We start from the raw sequence: 21,762 nt of genomic DNA on the forward strand, positions 1-21,762 counted from the left end.
TGACCCTCCCCTGCTCACGCTCTCTCTCTCTCTCTCTCTCACTCAAAATAAATAAATAAATAAATAAATAAACAAATAAATAAAACCAACAACAACAAAAAAAGAAATTCTAACTTAAAATCTATAATTGAGTAATTAGTTCAGCCTTATTTTTCATAGACATCATTGTTTAGAGTAGTTTTAATTTTTTTAAATCTTTGTTTATTTTTGAAAGAGAGAGAGAGAGAGAGAGAGAGAGAGAATCTAAAGCAGGCTCCAGGTTCTGAGCTGTCAGCACAGAGCCCGACGCAGGGCTCAAACTCACGAACTGTGAGATCATGACCTGAGCTGAAGTCAGACACTTAACCAACTGAGCCACCCAGGTGCCCCTATATACTTTTTTTTTTTTTTGCATAAAGTACAGAGAGTTTCCATATACCCCTTTCCCCTCACATGAATAACCTCCCCAGCTATCAACATCTTGTACTAGACTGGGACATTTGTTATAATTGATGAAACTACATTAACATTCTTATCACCCAAAGTCCATAGTTAACATTAGGACTTGTTCTTGTTATTGTACATTATATGCATTTGGACAAATATAGAGTGACAGGTATCAACTATCATAGTATCATACAGAATAGTTTTATTGTCCTAAAAATCCTTTGTGCTCTACCTGTTTATTCCTTCGTATCCACAACTTTGGCAATCACTGATCTTTTTAGTGTCTCCTATAGTTTTGTCTTTCTAGAACATCATATAAAGTGAATCATAAAGTAATTTTTTCAGATTGGCTTATTTCATTTAGTGATATACATTTAACTTTACTTTGTTTTTTTTCATGACTTGATAGCACGTTTATTTTTAGTGCTGGATAATATCCTATTGTTTGGAGGGATCACAGTTTATTCATTCACCAACTGAAAGACATCTAATTTGCTTCCAGGTTTTGTTAATTATGAATAAAGCTGCTATATATCTGCATGTGCAGGTTTTTGGGTGGACATAAGTTTTCAACTTCTTTGGGCAATATCAAGGAGTGTGACTACTGGATAATATGGTAAGACATAGATTATTTTTATATATAGAACATATGGTTAACTTTAGTATATGAAAAACTTGCCAAATTGTCTTCTTTAATAACTGCCCCATCTTGCATTCCCATTAAGAATTAATAACAGTTTCTGTTGTTCCACATCTTTGTCAATATTTGATGCTGTCACTGTTTTCAATTTGGGCCATTTTAATAAATAGTGGTGTATCATTTTTTTTAGTTTCCATTTCCTTGATGACATATGATGCAGAATATCTTTTCATATGTTTAGTTGTCATCTGTATATCTCAGTGATGATATATCTGTTAACTTCTTTGACCCATTTATAGTCAGTTGGTTTGTTTCCTTATTGTTGTGTTCTGAGTTCTTTACATGTTTTGAGTATCAGATCTTCATCAGATATGTGTTTTGCAAATATGTTCTCCCAATCTGTGACTTGTCTTACTCTCTTGACATTGCCCTGCAGAGGAAAAGTTTTTAATTTTAATGAAGTCAAGCTCATCAATTATTTATTTTATGATTTGTGCCATAGGTGTGGTATCTATAAAGCTATAGTCTTTACGTATTTTCTCCTATGTTATCTTCTAGGAGCTTTATAATTTTCTGTTTTACATTTAAGTCTATGAATCATTTTGAACTAATTTTTGTGAAGAGTGTAAGGTCTGTATTTAGATTCAATTCTTTTGCACATGGAAATCCAGTTCTTCTACCACTATTTGTTGAAAATACTATCTTTTCTTTATTATATTGCCTTCTCTCTTTTGTCAAAGATTGGTTACATATATCAATATGGGCATATTTCTGGGCTCTGAATTCTGTTTCATTTTTCTATTTGTCTGGTTTTTTTTTTTTTTCCACTAATACTACAGTCTCTTGATTATTACAGATTAATAGTAGTCTTGAGGTTAGGTAATGTCAGTCTTCCAACTTTGTTCTTCGTTTGCATTATCAGTTGACTATTCTGGATTTTTTGCCTCTCCATATGCATTTTAGAATCAAATTGTTGATACCCATATTATAACTTGCTGGGATTTTGATCAAGATTCCCCTGAATCTATAAATCAATTTGGGAAGAACTGACATCTTGACAATATCGAGTTTTCCTGTTAGTGAACATGAAATATCTCTCCATTTATTTAGTACTTCTTTGATTTTCTTTATCAGATTTCTGTAGTTTTACTCATATAGAAATTATACCTATTTTGTTAGTGTTATACTTAAGCATTTCAATTTTTGACTGCTAATATAAATGGTATTGTTTTAAATTAGTGAAGGGAAGTGAATGACTTTTGTAAATTAACTTTGTATCCTGCAATCTTGCAATAAGTACTTGTTAGTCCCAGAGCTTTACTTTCCTTTTTTTTCTATTATTTTGGATTTTATGCATAGATGAGCATGTCAACTGTGAACAAAGACAAATGTATTTTTTTTCAATCTTAATCTGTGTACTTTTTATCCCTTTATTGTCTTATTGCTTTAGACAATATGTTGTTGAAAAGCAGTGTCGAGAGGCAACATCTTTGCCTTATTTTTGATCTAGCATTAAAGCTTTGAGTTCTCATCATTAAGTATGATGTTAGTTAAAATTTTTTGTAGATATTCTTTACCATGTTGAAGAAGTTCTCACCAATACTTAGTTTACTGACAGTTTTTTATCATGAACATTGGATTCTATCTTGGTTTTTTTTTTCTGTATATTTTGATGTGATGATGTGATTTTTCTTTTTAAGTCTATTGATAAGGTGGATTACATTAATTTGTTCTTGAATGTTGAATGAACTTTGCATATCTGAGATAAATCCCACTTGCTATGATGTGTAACACTTTTTATGCATTATTGGATTTGGTTTGCTAATACTTTATTGAGCAATTTTGTATCTATGTTCGTGAGAGATATCAGTATGTAGTTTTTGTTACTATTGTGGTCTTTTTTTTTTTCTGGTAATGTCTTTGTCTGATTTTCATAGTAAGATAATGCTGACCTCATAGAATGAGTTAGAAAGTATTCCTTGTGATTCTCTCTTTTGAAAGTGATTATAGAGGATTAGTATAAATTCTTCCTTAGCTGTTTGTCAGAATTCACTGTTGAACCCATATGGACCCATTGCTTTCTATTTTGAAAGGTAATTATTGACTCAATTTCTTTAATAGATATAGACTTATTCAGATTTTCTGTCTTCTTGTGTGAGTTTTGGTAGTTTGTATCTTTCAAGGAATTGTTCCATTTCATCTACTTTAGCAAATCTGTGGGCATAGGAGTGTTCATAGTATTCCTTTATTATCATTTTAATGTTATGGAATGGAATCTCTGGTTATATTACCTCTTTCGTTTCTGATATTAGTAATTTGTTCCCTCTCTCTTTTTTTATTTCTTAAACTTATTTTAATTTTTTTTTTTTTAAAAAGATTACACCTTATAGAAAAATCAAATAGGTTTAGGTAAATAGATTGTTGATTTAAATTGCTTCTTTTCCATTTTTTAAATGTGAGAAGTTGGGCAATTGTTAATTTCTTTTGTTCAGTTTTATTGTATGTAATTTGATCACTATTAGCTTTGTGGGTTAGAATGATGATAGATAAAATAAAAGTACTAGGAAAATGTTTTATATATTAGTATAACTATAGCCATTATTATGATTTAACAAAATAGTGTCATTTGCTATTCTGGGTTTTTGTTTAAATAATAATATGTGGAATGTAAAAGGAAATCAAAGGTATTAAATTTTTATTAATTTTTAAATAATCTTTGAAGCTAGTTAATAAAAATACCAAAATTAAATAAAATCCAGGACTTCACCAACAATTGAAAAGAATTCTATACTGATTAATGGATGACTAATGTCTAAAAGCTGAATTCAAAGGCCTAAAAAGCTGTATTTTTTACGTTAGGACTCTATAAGTTCAGTATTAATGAACTAATCTGAATATAACCTCTTACTAGTCTTTTTATTAATCAAAAATACATTGATCAATAACTTAATCATTAGTCAATAAATAATGTAGGTGAAATGAAGAGGAGGAATATGTTTCAATTCACTAGGAAATAAAAATTATCTTAATTTTTATATAAAGTTAATACATAGCAGCTCATAAAAGTAGCTACTTCTATACAGTAAGAAAAATATTTGGTATTAAGTCTTCATTTGGCTTTTCTTAATGTTTATTTATTTATTTTGAGAGAAAGAGGAAGAGAGAGCAAGTGTGGGCAGGGGAGGGGCAGAGCAAGAGGGAGAATCCCAAACAGCTTCTGTGCTGTCAGCTCAGAATCCTATGTAGGTCTGGATCTCACAAACCCTGAGATCATGACCTGAACTGAAACCCAGATGAATTGGTCACTTACATGACCGAGCCACCCAAGAGCTTTTAGCTTTCATTTGGCTTTTTATGACAAGAATTTTAGATTTGTTACTGGTTTTCATTGATGAAACACATTGAGAAATATAAAATAAGAAAACATAGAATTTAGTATTAAAAACAGATTAAAATTACCCTCAAAACTTTAAAAATCAAATAATTCTCAACCAGATAATTATTCCCCTTACAATCGGGTTTTTATTTGTTTATTTTAATTTTATTTAAATTAAAATATTTAGAGATAATTGGTACTAAACAGCTACCACGTGTGCTAATGTGACACACTATTTTCTCTGCTAATTTTAGCCAACTACAATTAGAATGATCCAAAAGACAAAACAAAGAAGTAAGAAGCAGAGGAAGAAAATGAAGAAGAGTAAATGGAAGCAAAAATGAAAAGGAAGAGAGAGAAAGAGAAAGGAGAAAGGAGAAATTGAAAAGGAGGTGAAGTAGAGGAAAAGGAATTGACAATCTAAAAAAGATTAGGAGGAGAAGTAGGAGTAAGAGAAACAGGAAAAAGCAGAAGAAGATGGAGTGGAGGAAGATAAAGTTTTGAAAGAGAAGACAGAAGAGAAATATAGGAAAAGAGGGATGCCTGGGTGGCTCAGTCGGTTAAGCGTCCGACTTCAGCTCAGGTCATGATCTCACGGTTCGGTTCGTGGGTTCATGGTTCGAGCCCCGCATCGGGCTCAGTGCTGACAGCTAGCTCAGAGCCTGGAGCCTGCTTCAGATTCTGTGTCTCCCTCTCTCTCTGACCCTCCCCTGCTCATACTGTCTTTATTTCTCTCTCAAATATAAAGAAAATATTTTTAAAAAAAGAAAAGGAAAAGATAAAAAGAAGGATGGGCAAGAGGGATAAAAAGAAGGAAAAAGAGAAGGAAAAGTGGAATTAGTAAAAAAAAAATTCCACAAACAAAAAAATACTGTAATGTGTGTTAACATTTATGTAAAAATGAGAAAGCTAAAAATAAAAGCCACCACAACAAACATGACACAGAGCACCATATTCTTTTTTTTTTTTTTAAGTCTATTTATTTATTTTTGAGAGAGAGTGAAAGAGAGAGAGAAGGAGAGACAGAATCCCAAGAAAGCCCTGACCCTGGGCTCCATCTCAGGAACCACAAGATCATGACTTGAGCCAAAGTCAAGAGTCTTATGCTTAACGGACTGAGTCACCCAGGCACCCCCCAAAAACAGATTTTTAAAAAATCTTTATTTATTTTTGAGAGGGAGAGAAACAGACAGAGTGCAAGCTGGGGAGGAACAGAGAGAGACACACACACAGAATCCAAAGCAGGCTCCAGGCTTTTAATCTTGCATTTTCTATGCCCAAGCCTTAGAATAAATAAGTTGCTTAGAAAGCCTGATTCTTTTTATTGGAGAGGTATTTTGAAAGCAAAATCTGGGCACTAGATTTGCTGATTACTATTAGGTCTATACTCTTAGTTTCTCTCAAATGACAGAACCAGGTAATGCATGAATGGATATTAAGCAAAATGCATACACTTGTATATATACACATATCTCTGTATTTACATACATATATCTATCCAAGTATTAATTTAAATACACATGAATTAATATTTATATCTCTGACTTCTCTCCAGCACCACAAAATTAATCACAGTTTATTCTAGCATCCTTCTCTTATTTGCCTGCTGGTAATTTTCTTCCCTGATAGTGATAACCTAGTTCTAATTATCTACAATGTATTTACTTATTTGTTCAACTGCAGTATTAGAAAAGTAGTTTCAGGATTGATAACCTGTATTCCTGTGAGAAAACATTTATCACTTAGAGCAGAATGTGCCTTCATTTCCACTATGGTAAATATAAGAAAGAATATAAATAAGTATTAAATATCTATTAAACAATTCTTATGAAGTCTAAAAATGACAATATAGAAGGGGCACCTGGGTGGCTCAGTGGATTAAGTGTCCAATCTTGATTTTGGCTCAGGTCATGATCTCAAAAGTCATTAGTTCGGTCCTCAGGTTTGGCTCCAGGCTGACAGTACTTGCTTGCTTGGGATCCTCTCTTTCCCTCTCTCTCTGACCGTCTGTCACTCATGAGAGTATATGTGCTCTATCTCTCTCAAAATAAATGAATAAACTTAAAAAAAAACAATATAGAGGTAACATATATGATAATATTTTGTATATAAGTAGAAAAGAGGGAAGTGATGTTAAAATATTCTAACGTGTTTTCTTGTTCAGAAGGAAGGTTTAGGAAATGATCTTAAACCTAAAGTAAATACATATGTAATATTTTTCAGACTAACTATTGAAAGAATAATAATAGACTATATAACTTCCAAACTGACAACAAAGAAAATAAAATAATAAAAAATGGCTCATACACCCCCTAAAAAGATCAACAATAATAAAAGCAAAAACAAAGTAAGACAGTAGATAAAAATATGACCATGTGTATTATGACATAAATTATAAATACTCTAAAAGGGCTTTGTAGGGGCGCCTGGGTGGCTTAGTCGGTTAAGCGTCCGACTTTCGCTTAGGTCATGATCTCGCGGTTCGTGGGTTCGAGCCCGTCGTCGGGCTCTGTGCTGACTGCCAGCTCAGAGCCTGGAGCCTGTTTCAGAGTCTGTGACTCCCTCTCTCTGACCCTCCCCTGCTCACGCTGTCTCTCTCTATCTCCTAGAAATAAATAAAAAACATTAAAAAATTAAAAACTAAAAAAAAGGGCTTTGTAAAGATAAAGATTGTCAAAAAAATTAGACCCCATATATATATTTTATTTACATGAAACATATATAGGATGTAAGAATAAAGAGTTTTTTAAGTTGGATAAATTAAATACAGAAAAAATAATTTTATTGCCATATTGGAGTTGCTAGAGCACCTAAAACTTTTTTTAGATATATTTAAATTTAAGAAATTATGCTCAAGCTAAAGTACTTCAAAGCTCCCTGGAGATTAAGTTATTTAAATTATCTGCCTTCCTTGGTGCTTATGTAGAGTGCTAGATGCAAATGGAGCATTAGTACTTATTCATGTAAAACATTAGGGGAATTAGTGATTTTTTTTTTTACATTCCACATGGCTCTAATTTCTTTTTTAATGCAGAAATATTTAAAATATGTAATTATATTTCCTTACTATATTGAATTTGAGAATGCATCTGGCATAGATTTGTGTCAACCTAAACTAAATTTGGGGAAACTAAAGCACTTTAATTAAAGGCTCTGCATTTATTCATCTTAAAGTTGATTTCATTGGCTCAGTCCCTTCAAAAACACTGATGATTTCTATTAGCATATAAACGAGTTTGAGGTATGTAAAGACAACTAATCATTGCTATTATAAGGATAGAGTCAAGTAAAAATGACTAATGTTGCTATTGTAAACTACCATCAAAGAACATGTAGGAATAAAAAAAAATTGCTCAACTCCTAGTATTTTAGTATGTAACATGTAAAAATAATTGTCTTCTTTTTGATTTCCTGGGCAGGATTTTTCTTAAAGTCCAATAGTGATTTAAAGTCTTTCTAATTTTTTTAAATGTTTATTTATTGGGGGGGAGAAAGAGAGACAGAGCATGAGCATGAGCAGGGCAGGGGCAGAGAGGAAGGCACAGAATATGAAGCAGGCTCCAGGCTGTAGCTGTCAGCACAGAGACCAATGCTGGGTTCGAACTCATGAACCATAAGATCATTACCTGAGCTGAAATCGGAGGCTTACCTGACTGAGCCACCTAGGCACCCCCTAAAGCCTTTCCACAAAGGAAATACACATTGGATATCTGGAAACAATTTCCCAATTACCAGGGTCATCATACTGCAAAAAATGAAGCTTAGTTAATTACCTTATTTATTCTGTAGGAGGTGGTGGTAGCAAATATGATTCTGTTAGGCCACTTGGGTAAACTATTAGAGAAACAATTTCATTTTAATAATGATATATATATGCTGATATGATATATATATCATTAAAATAAAATTACATATAGACACAAAACTGGTTAACTGTTATGCAATATGCTAGTGTTAAAACACAGTGCATCACACGTCAGTTTTTATAACAGCTGTGTACTGTGTAGAGAGTATAAAGAGAGATGCATCAGGATATTTTATTGTGGCTAGTAATATCAAAAAGACTGAAAGTATTATTTTATTAACAATAAAAAAAGCCTGAGTGTACTTTTTTTTAATGTTTAGTTATTTATTTTGAGAGACAGATAGAGAGCAACCAGGGGAGTGGCAGAGAGAGAGGAAGAGAAGACAGGGAGGAAGAGAATCTCAGTCGCAGGGCTTGAACTCATCAACCTCGAAATCATGACCTGAACCAAAACCAAGAGTAGAATGCTTAACCAACTCAGCCACCCTAGCATCCCCTGAGAGTATTTCTTTAATTTGGAAATTTGAATTTGATTCTAAAATGAGGCTATAAAGTAAAATCACACTCATTTAAAAACACTAGTGTTAAGGGTGCCTGGGTGCCTCAGTCAGCTGAGCATCCAACTCTTGATTTTGCCTCAGCAAATGATCCCAGGGTCATGGGATCAAGGCCCAAGTCACACTTTGTGTTGAGCATGGAACCTGTTTGAGTTTCTCTCTCTCTCTCTCCCCCTCTGCCCCTCTCCAGCACTCACACTTTCTCTCTCTCTCAAATATCAATCACACAATCACGAGTGTTAAAATCATAGTGCTGAAATTATAATGCATGAAAATTATCTCAGTGTCATATTTATATTTTATGCCTATGTATTCAAGCATTGTGGTAGCCCCTAAAGAACAGACAAAAGACTACAGCCCCTCTGGAAAACAGTATGGAGTTTCCTCAGGAAACTAACAATAGAACTCCCCTATGACCCAGCAATAGCACTGCTAGGAATTTACCCAAGAGATACAGAAATGCTGATGCATAGGAGCACATGTACCCCAATGTTCATAGCAGCACTCTCAACAATAGCTAAAACATGGAAAGAGCCTAAGTGTCCATCAACGGATGAATCGATCAAAAAGATGTGGTTTATCTATACCATGGAATACTACATGGCAATGAAAAACAATGAAATCTGGCCATGTGCAGCAACATGGATGGACCTTGAGGGTGTTATGCTGAGTGAAATAAGTCAGGCAGAGAAGGACAAATATCATATGTTTGCACATATAGGAGGATTAGGAGGAGCTTGATGGAGGAACAAGGGGGAGAAGAAAGGGGGAAATGGTGGGGGAAAGGGAGAGAGGCAAACCATGAGAGACTCTTGAATGCTGACAAAAACTGAGGACTGATGGATGTGGGGGGGAGGAGGGATGGGCATGGAGGAGGACACTTGTGGGGATGAGCACTGGGTGTTATATGGAAACTAATTTGACAATAAACTATTTGTAAAAAAAAAAAAATAACAGAGAAAAGAGGAGAAGACACAACATATAAGTAATCTATAGGCTAATGAACGAAACATACACTAAGATAGGCTGTCCTGTGTCACAATAGAGTATGTCCTATTGTTATAGGAATGAATTAGTGGGACACTTAACAATTTTGAAAAATCAAGGGAAGTTTCTAGAGAAAGTGGCATAATACAAATTAATCAAGGACAGAAAGGATAAGGAGAGTAAAGCAAGTTAAGAGTTTATCCCATAAAGAACAAGTAACACCATAAAGTATGCCATAAACAACATGTAATTGAAGGTGTTTGGAATACAGAATTGAGTTTAGAATGGTGGTGAAAAAAGACTCTTAATAAAGAAACAGAAGCCAGAAAATTAAGGATATTGAATTCTACATTAAGGAATCTGTATTTTATTTATTTATTTAGAGCCTGCATGAGTGCACACAAGTGAACAGGGAGGAGCAGAGAGAGAGGGAGAAACTAACTTAAGCAGGCTCCATGGGGATCGATCTCATGACTGTAAAATTGTGAGCTGAGTTATAATCAACAGTCCAGTAGCATAATGCTGTCCCTGCAATCAATAATTGAGGATAACCTTATAACTCTAATTTTCTGTTCTGGTGAGCAATGGTGAACCACTGGAAGCCATCCTATGCTAACACTAGAAGTTGGCCTATAAAGCTTGGTCATATTTTATTTTAGTCTTTTCTAAAAGATGAAAACATTTAAAGCAAACTGCATTGCATAAGAACATATGAAAAGAATTAAAGTAAATACAAGGTAATAAAAATCAGCAGTTAATTTAAAACCATTATTTTTCTATGCTAGAGTTTATAACATATATGTTTATATATTGTTAAGGAATATATCTAAATATATTGTTAATTTCAAAGCCAAAGAATCAATACGTATTTAGTTATTTCAGAGCTATATTGGATTCTCTTCAATAAGCTCAACTTCACATTTTTAAATCTATTTTCAAAATCTTATAGTTAAAAACATTTTTGATGCCTTAAATCAGCTTTACAAATTTAAACCTTTTATGTCGCAGGTACTGTTTTTGACAATGGTTTTATTAACCTAAATGTTCTCCCAGTAATAGTCTCTGAAGGTAAAACTAAAGATTTTAGTAGGGAGAGAAAGCATCTCTTTCATTTCAAAGCAATAATACCACAACCTATATTTTCAAATATACAATCATACTTACAGCTGTTATAATTCCTATCCTAAAATTTATATAATTTCACTTGCTGAATTAAAAGAAAAGGATGAATATAAATAAAATCATATCCCAAATAGAGTGTTCCAGTAATTTTTGAACTCAGTCTTAATTGAACCTCCCTTTAGTAATACAGAGAAAATTATGTCACATAGAAGGTTAAGTTGTCAGCAGTCATGAATCAACTATCTCATCCTTAGGTGGAATCATAACACAGCATATCTTGGTTGATAGTTTTCTGCCATGTAAAAGGGAAATTAGGTGATTCATTTATGTTTAGAAATTTGGCTGGTTTTGACCAGATTGAGCAAGTGGACAGAAATGTGCCATAGGCAGAGAAGGTAGCCTGTAATTCTGTGCACTAATTTTCTCCGGAGAACGTGGTCATGAATTAGCGGCTGAGGCATTTCCCTTTGTTTTACATTCTGTTCTCACACACCATGCCAGCCCATTGTCTGAACACATCATCTCACTGTGCAGCCAAGTTATAAGACCATCTGGTACACTTAGCATCCAGAAAATTGTGAAATTCTGAGAAACAGTGGCCAATCAGTGCCTGAGTAAAACACTCTCATCTAAGCTAATAATTTGACAGTTGTATGTTCATCTAAATTTAGATCGTTATATTTGATCTCAGTATCTGTGAGTATATGTATGTATATGTGTGTGCATCTGTGCGTTTTTAATGTCCATGTATTTATGAGAGTAAGCCTTTATCAAACCAAATTTGTGTAACTTGTTAAAAGATTTAAATCTTAAATGTCTAGTCCACAAATTTATAAAATAAGGTCATACATATCAGGAAACTCATTGCACCTCAGAAAATTGCTCATAATAAGAAAGTGAGAAACTGAACTCTTTATTTCCTACCTCCAAATATGTCCTTCATGAAAACTTTTCAGTTTCAGTAAATGGCAACTTACCTTGGTCTAGTTGTTTGGTCAAACTTTGGAGCTTTACTTATTTCTTCTCTTTCTCACATATCCCAACTTCAATTAACAGTGAAAAATTTCATTTCAGTTTTGAAATATATCCACTTTCTGACCTGTTATTTATCTGATCCTAGCTGTTATGATCTCTTCTTTGGAATACCATGGTTACCTCCCAGCTGGTCTTTATGACCTTGCTCCTCCAGAGCCTATACTTGACCCAGTAGCCCGAGGGATCCCTTTAAAATGTGAATCAGATTACGGGGCACCTGGGTGGTTCAGTGCTTAAGCCTCAGACTTTGTTTCAGGTCATGATCTCATGGTTCGAAACCCATGTCAGGCTCTGTGCTGACAGCATGGAGCCTGGAGCCAGGGATTCTATGTCTCCCCCTCTCTCTCTGCCCCTCCCCCATTCACACTCTGTCTCCGTCTCTCTCTCAAAAATAATAAACTTTCAAAAAAAAAAAGAAAATTAAAATGTGAGTCATATCAAGTCACACTTCCACTCAAGCTCTCCAAGGATGTGCCATTTTAATCAGACTAGAAGATTAACAACTGCCCACAAATTTACTAAATAACTCTATCACCGCTACCTCTCTGACCTCATCTGTTATAACATTTCCCTATAATTATTCTTTTCAAAGCTTCATTACTCTGTATCCAGCAGGCCATTCACAATCTTGCCTCAAAAGTTGTTGATCCATCTACCTGAAATAATTCTTTCTTACATCTCTCAATTCACTGTTCAAAAACCATAGTATCAGAGAAGCAGTTTCACATCACTCTGTATAAGATATTAATTTTTATCCTGTGTGTTTCTAACTGCCTTGCTTAACCATATTTTTCTCCATATAATTATCATCATCTGACAATCATTCACCTAATTTCATTTAAGAAATTATTAATTATAAGAAATTCTATTAGTTTATTTAGTGTTAAATAAAGAGTTTAAACTATGAACTATTACTTTACCAACACTTAAACATTTCACTTTATACTTTAAAAAAAGGTCTTATATACATATTTAGGTATATTTTTAATCATGTATTTTACTTTGGCTCATATGTTAATAGGTAAATCAAATAAACTGGTGAAAGCATTCCTAAATATTTTCATATTCAGAGTGATATTTCACTTTTCTGATTCAGCATTTTCAATATCCAAATTTTTCCATACAATGACATACTTTGTGACATCAAGAAATTTGGAGATGTAGCATTTCTTAAAAACGCTTCCTTCTAAGTCCCTTCTAAAACAGTTGACACCTAGTGTTTATACTGCTACTTTTTTTTTTAATGTCATTCTAGGATGATGTGACCTGGGCCTTGTCCTCACAGAATACTTCGTATTTATCAATTATTGCTATGGGGCAGACTGCAAGAATATCTCAGTGGCATACAATAATGAAATTACCTGACAAAGTCAGCAACTGATTGTTGGAAAAATATGGTCGCTCTCACAGAGGCCAGGAAAGGTGATTGTAGTATGGGGTGGTAGTGATAAGGGGATTATTATTTGTTGAATAGTAATTATACCTAGATTATAATGGGAGTATTTTTAGGATCTTTCTCTTGAGTTGGTCTACTCTCTAGTGAATGTTCTAGTATTCTCACTAAAGTGTAAAGGTCTGCCTGCCAGAGTTGAGAGAAAAATGAATAAAAAGTCTTTGAGTCCTGCAATTCACTATATTACCTGTCACTTAATAATTATGTCTTAGTATGATCCCTGTGCCTTTGTGCCCTGTGTTCCCTGATCCAAAGATCTTCCATTTTATCCACTGTAGAGCATAAAACCTCAGACCTCTGTCCAGCTCTGTGCAGTCAGTTAGAGCTGTGCATCAAACTGTTTATTACATAAACTTTCATTCTTTATGTTTTACATTTTGTTTCATTGCTACCTATGAAAGCTGGCTGAAGAAATTAGCTTTTTGCTATGTCAAAAGACACCCCAAAATTTAGTCGCTTAAAATGGCAAGCGGTTATTTGCTCATGATTCTGAGCTCAGTAGTTTAAGTTGAAATCTGTTGGGATGGGTCATTTCTGATTCATGTGTTACTGGCCTTCTTTGTGTCTGTCTCAGCTGAAACAGCTCTCTTTGTGGTCTTTCATTTCCTAGCACAGACTTATTTACTTCTCAGCAGGGTTTTAAGAGGGCACAAGTGGAAGCTACATGGTGTCTTGTGCCTAGGCTCAGGCCTCAAGCAACGCCACATCTGCCATATTTTGGGTCAAATCACAAGGCTTACCCAAATTTAAGGAGTGGAGCCCACTGCAGCTACAACATCTGTGTAGCCATTTGCAATCTACCATGCTGGCGCCTCAAATCCTGAACATTAGGAGGCTTGTGAGAAAGGTGTTTCTCAGGTTACCCCACCAAAAAAAAATTTATTTAGGTCTCCTAACATAGTTCTCATTTATCCATTAGAGCTTTTCCACTTGTATCAATTTGTTTCTGTGTCTTCTCTGCTTTTGTGTTAGTTCTTCTAGGTTTATTCCACACCCTGTGCTCCAAATAAACATAGAACAAAAACCAGACTATCTGATTTATTTGCATAAACTTTGGGGAGGAAGCAAATTTAAAGACCGTGTGAAATTCAACATCCTTAACCAGAGGACACTATGCCACTATTCTATCTGGAAAATCCCTATTTAGTCTTCAAAATCCTACTGTGTAGCACCCACCTCAGTGATATCTTCCTTAACCATTTCACAGATGGACTTGATCAATTCCCTTTTTAAATGTATATGTCTATTTATGAGTCTGTCATTTTATTTACCAGCTACATTAGAACTGCTTTAGGAAAATGGAATGGCTATTAAAAGTGCAGCCTTTGGAGCCAACTACCTGGGTTCACATCTCAAGGTCACCACTGACTTTGGCACATTTCCTGAGCTCTTAATACCTGTGTCCAATTCTCACAGAATTGTTCCCAGGTGTAAGAAAATTGACCCAGGCAGATTACTTAGAACAATGCCAGGTACATATTGAGGGGAGAATAAGTGCTATTTATTATTAATATATTTTTTTTCTGAGACCAGAAAATGAGCTAATTAAGAATTCAAATTACATATTTCTCACCTTTACAACCTTAGTGGGGTGCAGGGGTGCCTGGATGGCTCAGTCGGTTGAGCATCCTACTTCGGCTCAGGTCATGATCTCACAGTTTGTGGTTTCGAGAGCCGCATCAGGCTCTGTGCTGACAGCTAGCTGGGAGCCTGGAGCCTGTTTCTGATTCTGTGTCTCCCTCTCTCTCTGACCCTCCCCTGCTCATGCTGTCTCTCTCTCTCAGAAATAAATAAAACATTAAAATAAATAAATAAAAATAAAAAAATAAAACCCTAATGGGGTGCAATGTCACCACTCAGTATTTGCAGCATGAATAAGGGAATATCTCAGTAACCCATTTATCTCATAAAACCTCCTGTGGTGATCTAGCACAGCTTGTTCTTTCATCTTCTGCTTGCCCTGGGATAGTTTTCCAGGGAGAGCAAATGTGGTATCCGGCTAGACTCTGCTTTCCATATTTATTGTCCTATCGATATTCTAAATGCTTCATTTCCAAAGATTTTTGTATATTTGATTTCTGGTAGGTGCAGAACTAGACACAAACAGTAGATATGAACACGAATGAGACATCAACCCCTATCTTACATGTATAAGTAATTTGAGTATAATACTGAATGTTTATGCTATCTCTGTATCAGGCTTTTAGAGTACAAAAAAATGTTTGGTTTTATGCCTTCCTATAATCTAATTATTAATCCCTCAGATTTGAATATGAGGAAGTACCTTCTGATTTCTCCTATTAAACCTTTGACTCAAGAGGGCACAGATATAATTCACTCACATACTGATTGGTATTTTATTCATGTCATTTAGCTGGCCAAGAAGATTAAGATCAGATGTCTGTGATCAATAGTTCTACGTCTTTATACATTTTGAACATCACTTGGGAATATATTTTATTTAATCCCATCATCTTTTGAGGTGAATCTGTCGCCTCTATTTTACATAAGATAAAACAGAAGCTCAAAGAGACAAATGACCTGCCAATACTGACAAGTCAAGTTTTTTGTTAGCCACTGTACCACTGTACCAGAGAGGAAATGCTGATTTTACCCCTTAGTTCTCATTGAACATTTAGGAAATATTCTACATGGAGTACTAAAAGACTTTCCTGTTTTTCGGGAAAAAATTATATGACCACAAACATTCCATTAAAATGTTGAATTTTATGTGGGATGAATCTTTGGCTATCTCCTCTATTATCCTTAGAACAATGTTCATACAACAAGTCACTTTTTAAGTATTTATTGAATACTGAATGAATGGATAAGGTGAAGAGCACTTGAAATAACCCCTTGCTTTTTTTCTCTGATTATTTATATCAAAATCCTTAGTCAAAATCTTCTTTTTTTCATAGACCCTATTATGAGTTGAATTGTCTTTCCTCAAAATTCATATGTTAAAGTCCTGACCCTCAGTATCTTAGAATGTGACCTTATTTGGAAATAAGGTCTTAGAGAAGTAATAAAATTAAAATGAGTTCATTAGAGTGGATCTAAATTCAATATGATTGTTATCCTAATAAAAAAAGAAAGTTTGGAGACAGGCACATGAACACAATAAGAAGATAATGGGAACTGACATGGGAGTAGATGGCAATATACAACAAAAAAAAAGAGGCCTGGCACAGATTCTACCCCAGTAGCCCTCAGAGGTAACAAACCTTGCCAACACCTTGATTTGGACTTCTCGCTTCCAGAAATGATAAAAGATAAATATATTTTGTTTCTGTGGTACTTGTTATGGCAGCCACAGAAAGGTAATACAGACCCTACCTCCTATTGTCAATACTTTAAATTATATCTAGAATCTAGCCACTTCTCACTACTGTGCCTCTCTAACTCTAGTGCAAGCCACCATTATTTCTTGCCAAGATTATTCAACTGTCTCTTAATTAACCTCCAGATTTCTGTCCTTTTCTTTCTAATTCTATTTTTCACAGAGTAGCCATATTGTTCCTTCGAATGTATGTAAAATTTATGTTACTCCTTAAAACTTTTAGAAGTGCTCTATTTTTACCAAGACACAAAGCAAAGTCCTTAGTATAGTTAATAAGACCATACATAATTGAGTGCTCTGCTTTCTCTATGACCTTATCATCTTTTCTTCATTCCTTCACCCATCTCTAGGCTCTGCTCCACCATATTTACCTCTAGGTCTTCCTTGAATATGGTAATCATGTGTTTGCCCCTCGTCTTTCTACTTAATGCTCCCTTTCCTTGGAATACTCATCCCTGATATAGCTGAATTCCTTTCACTTTCTTCCAGTTTCTGTAAAACTTAGCCAGTCAAGTCTCTATTGACCAAACTCTATAAAATAGCACATCAGTCTCTCATAATCTCTTATAATTCATTCTCTGGCATATTACATAAATACTTAAACAATTCATAAAAAATAATAAAACTCAGCTACTGCCATCTGGTTGCTTATAGTCTAGATAGAGAAGTGATCTGATGTCATCTCTATGTCTCAGGAGAAACATGGAGAATTTCATAATGGAGATAACTGAATAGGTCTTGAAGAATGTATAAAATGTCAAGCCAAATAAAACAGAAAAGCATTCCAATCACATTATTAGCATGCACGAAAATACTTGTCAAGAATAGTATTTAAGGGGCGCCTGGGTGGCTCAGTCGGTTAAGCTTCCGACTTCGGCTCAGGTTATGATCTCATGGTTCACGGTTTCGAGCCCAATGTCGGGCTCTGTGCTGACAGCTAGCTCAGAGCCTGGAGCCTCTTTCAGATTCTGTATCTCCCTCTCTCTCTGATCCTCCCCTGCTCATGCTGTCTCTCTCTCTCAGAAATAAAAACATTAAAAAAATTTAAAAAATAGTATTTAAAATACAATACATTCAGAAATTATTTAATTGCAAAGCACAGAGCTACCTGTGGGAACCAGCACAGCTCCAACACTGGCTGCCTAACTTGCTTATGCCAAAACCCACCTCCTGCTCTCTGGCAGTATTGCTCTTCTCAGTCAAGACTGCCTAAGTCCTACTCCATTGTCCCCTCCCCCCAGAAGACAAGCACAAGCCCCTGCCCACACCACATCTCCTGACCAGAACTTTGCAGGGCCTCAGTTCTTATGGAAGTGGTGTCAGGTCTCATTTTATAAGCAGACCAGAACACACCTTGTTAAAACTTGCCACATTCAGGCCAGGGACCAAACACTATCCACAACAGGCAAAGAGAGACTGCAGACAACTGGCTTGAAGGATAGAGCAGCCAAAACATAACAGCAGTTGTATACACAGCACACACTGGAGACACTCCCTGACACACCAGGCCCTGGAACTATACGACATATTCTTCTTAAAGACATTATTTTCAGGAGCAAAAAACATACTTGGTTTTTCTAACACACAGGAGAAGGCAGAGACTTAAACCAAATACCAAGACAGAGGAATATTTATGAAAGACCAAAGATATCTTGAAAGTACAAGATAAGGCCATGGCCAGAGATCTAAGCAAAAGAACAAAACAAACAGACAAACAAAGTATTAGTAACATGCCTCATGAAGAATTTAAAGCAATAATAATGAGAATACTCACTGGGCTTGAGAAATGAATAGAGGACATCAGTTAGATCCTTACCACAGAAATAAAATAGTCAACAAACAATCAATCAGAGAGGAAGAGTGTAATGAATGAGATTAGAAACAAGCTTAATACAATAAATCACAAGGTGGAAAAAGTAGTAGAATGAATTACTGACCCAGAAGATAAAATAATGGAAAATAATGAAACTGAACAAAAGGGAGAAGGAATTATGTAACATGAGAATAGACTTAGGGAACTCAGTGACTGCATCAAATGTAATTACATCAAATGTAATTACATCATATAGGAGCCCTAGAAGAAGGAGAAAGAAGGCTAAATAATTTAGTTCAAGAAGTAAAAGCAGAAAACTTCCTTAAATTAGGGAGGGAAGCAGACATCCAGATCCAAGAAGCAAAGAGAAGTCCCATCAAAATCAAGAAAAAGCAGGCCAACACCAAGAAATATTGTAATTAAATTTGCTAAATATAAAATTAAGAAAAAAAACAAAACTAAACTAAAATGCATGACATTTGAAGTCCCAAAATTACAAGGGAAGACCCATAAGGCTAGCTACAGATATCTCACCAGAAAACTGGCAAGCCAGTTAGGAGTGGCCTGATACACTCAAAGTGCTCAATGGGAAAAATCTTCAGCCAAGAATATTCTAATCAGTAAAACTATCAATCAGAATAGAAGGAGAGAATTTCCCAGAAAAACAAAAACTAAACTAGTTTGTAACCACTAAGCCAGCTCTGCAAGAAATATTAAAGGGGTCTCTTTGAGTGAAAAGGGGAGACCAAAAGTGACAAAAAAAAGAGAGGATCAGAGAAATTTCTAGAAATAATGACAAAGCAAGTATTAAAATGGCAATAAATACATAGCTATTAATAATTACTCTGAATGTAAATGGACTAAGTGCTTAAATAAAATAAAACAAATATGGACCTATCCATATGCTACCTACAAGAGATTCATTTTAGACCTAAAGACACCTGCAGATTGAAAGTGAAGGGGTAGAGAAACATTTGTCACACAAATGGAAAAGAAAGCCAAGCCAAAATAGCAAAACACATTGGACAAACTAGACTTTAAAACAAAAGCTGTAGAAAGAGACAAAGAAGGACACTATATAATAGTAAAGGAAACAATTCAAAAATAGCATATAACATTTGTCAATTTTTATGCACCCAACATGAAAGAACCCAAATATATAAAAACAATTCATAATAGACGTAAAGAAATTAATTGATAACACAATAATAGTAGGGACTTTAACACTCCACTTATATCAATGGACATATTGTCTAAACTGAAAATAAACAAGGAAACAATGGCTTTGAATGATACACTGGACCAGATGTACTTACCAGATATATTCAGAATATTCCATCCTAAAAGAGCAGAACACACATTCTTTTCAAGTGCAAATGAACATTCTCCAGAATAGATCACATTTTAGGTTACAAAACAGGCCTCAACAAATACAAAAAATTGATTCATACCATGCACCTTTTCTGACTGCAATGCTATGAAACAAGAAGTCAACCACAAGGAAAAATATTCAGAAAAAAACACAATTACATGGGTGGTAAACAAAATGCTGCTAAACAATGAGTGAATCCGCCAGGAAATCAAGGAAGAACTAAAAAAAAATACATGGAAACAAATGAAAATGAAAAACAGCAGTCCAAAAACTCTGGGATGCAGCAAAAGTCATCACAAGATGGAAGTATATAGCAATACAGGCCTACTTCAAGAAGCAAGAAAAATCTTAAATAAACAACTTAACTTTACATCTAAAGGAAGAGGGGGAAAAATGAAGCATAAAACTGAGGAAGAAAGAAATAATAAAGTTTAGAGTAGCAATAGTTGATATAAAATCAAACAAACAAACAAAAAAAGAACAGACCAATGAAAACAGGAGCTGGCTCTTTGAAAAAAATTAATAAAATTGATACACCTGTAGCCTGGCATATCAAAATGAAAAGATAAAAGACCCAAATAAATAAAGTTACAAGTGAGATTGGAAATATAACAACCAACATGACAGAAATACAATATAAGAGATCATGAAAAACTATACACCAAAAAATTGGACAACTTGGAAGAACTGGATAAATTCTTACAAACATATACCATATCAAAACTGAAGCAAGAAGAAATAGAAAACTTGAACAGGTTTGATAAGCAGCAAAGAAACTGAATCAATAATCAAAAAGCTTCCAAAAAACAAAATTCCAGGGTCAGATGGCTTCACAGGTCAACTTTACCAAACATTTAAAAAGTTAATATGTATTTTTAAAAACTATTCCAAAAAATAAAAAAAAGGAAGGAAAACTTCCAAGTAATTTTATGAGGTCAGGATTACCCTGATATGAAGAGCATACAAAGACTTCAGTAAAACACACACACACACACACACACACACACACACACACACATACACACACACAAACACTACAGGTCAATATCTCTGATGAGCATGGATGCAAAAATCATCAACAAACACTAGCAAACTGAATCCAACAATACGTTAAAAAAATCACCATAATAAAGTGGGATTCCTTCCTGGGTTTCAAGAACAGTTCAATATTCACATCAATCAACAGGATACATCACATTAATAAAAGAAAGGATAAGAACCACATGATCATTTCAATAAATGCAGAAAAACATTTGACAAATAAAACATCCATTCATGTTTAAAACCCTCAATAAATTAGGTTTAGAGAAAATGTACTTCCACATAATATTGGCCATATATTAAAATCTCACAGCTAATATTATCCTCAGTGGGGAATAATTGAGAGCTTTTCCTCTACATTCAGGAATAAGACAGGATTCAACACTCATCACTTTTATTTAACATAGTACTAGAGGCCCTAGTCTTAGCAATAAGAAAACAAAAAGATATAAAAGTCATCCAATGGACAAGGAAGAAGTCAAACTTCCCTTATTTGTAGATGACATGATACTCTATAAAACCTCAAAGACTCCACCAAAAACTGCTAGAACTCAGTAAAGTTACAGGATACAAAATCAACACACAGAAATCTGTTGCATTTTATACACCAATAATGAAGGAGCAGAAAGAGAAACCAAGGAATCAATTGCATTCAGAACTTCACCAAAAACTATAAGAAACCTAGGAAAAAACCTAACCAAAGAGATAAAAGCTTGTACTCTGAAAACTATAAAAAGCTAAAGAAAGGAATTGAAGAGAACACAAAGAAATGGGGAACAAAGAAAACATTACATG

The sequence above is a fragment of the Hyaena hyaena genome, unplaced genomic scaffold, assembly GCF_003009895.1.
Source record: "Hyaena hyaena isolate Hyena2069 unplaced genomic scaffold, ASM300989v1 scaffold_324, whole genome shotgun sequence".
In the NCBI taxonomy this organism is placed as follows: Eukaryota; Metazoa; Chordata; class Mammalia; order Carnivora; family Hyaenidae; genus Hyaena; species Hyaena hyaena.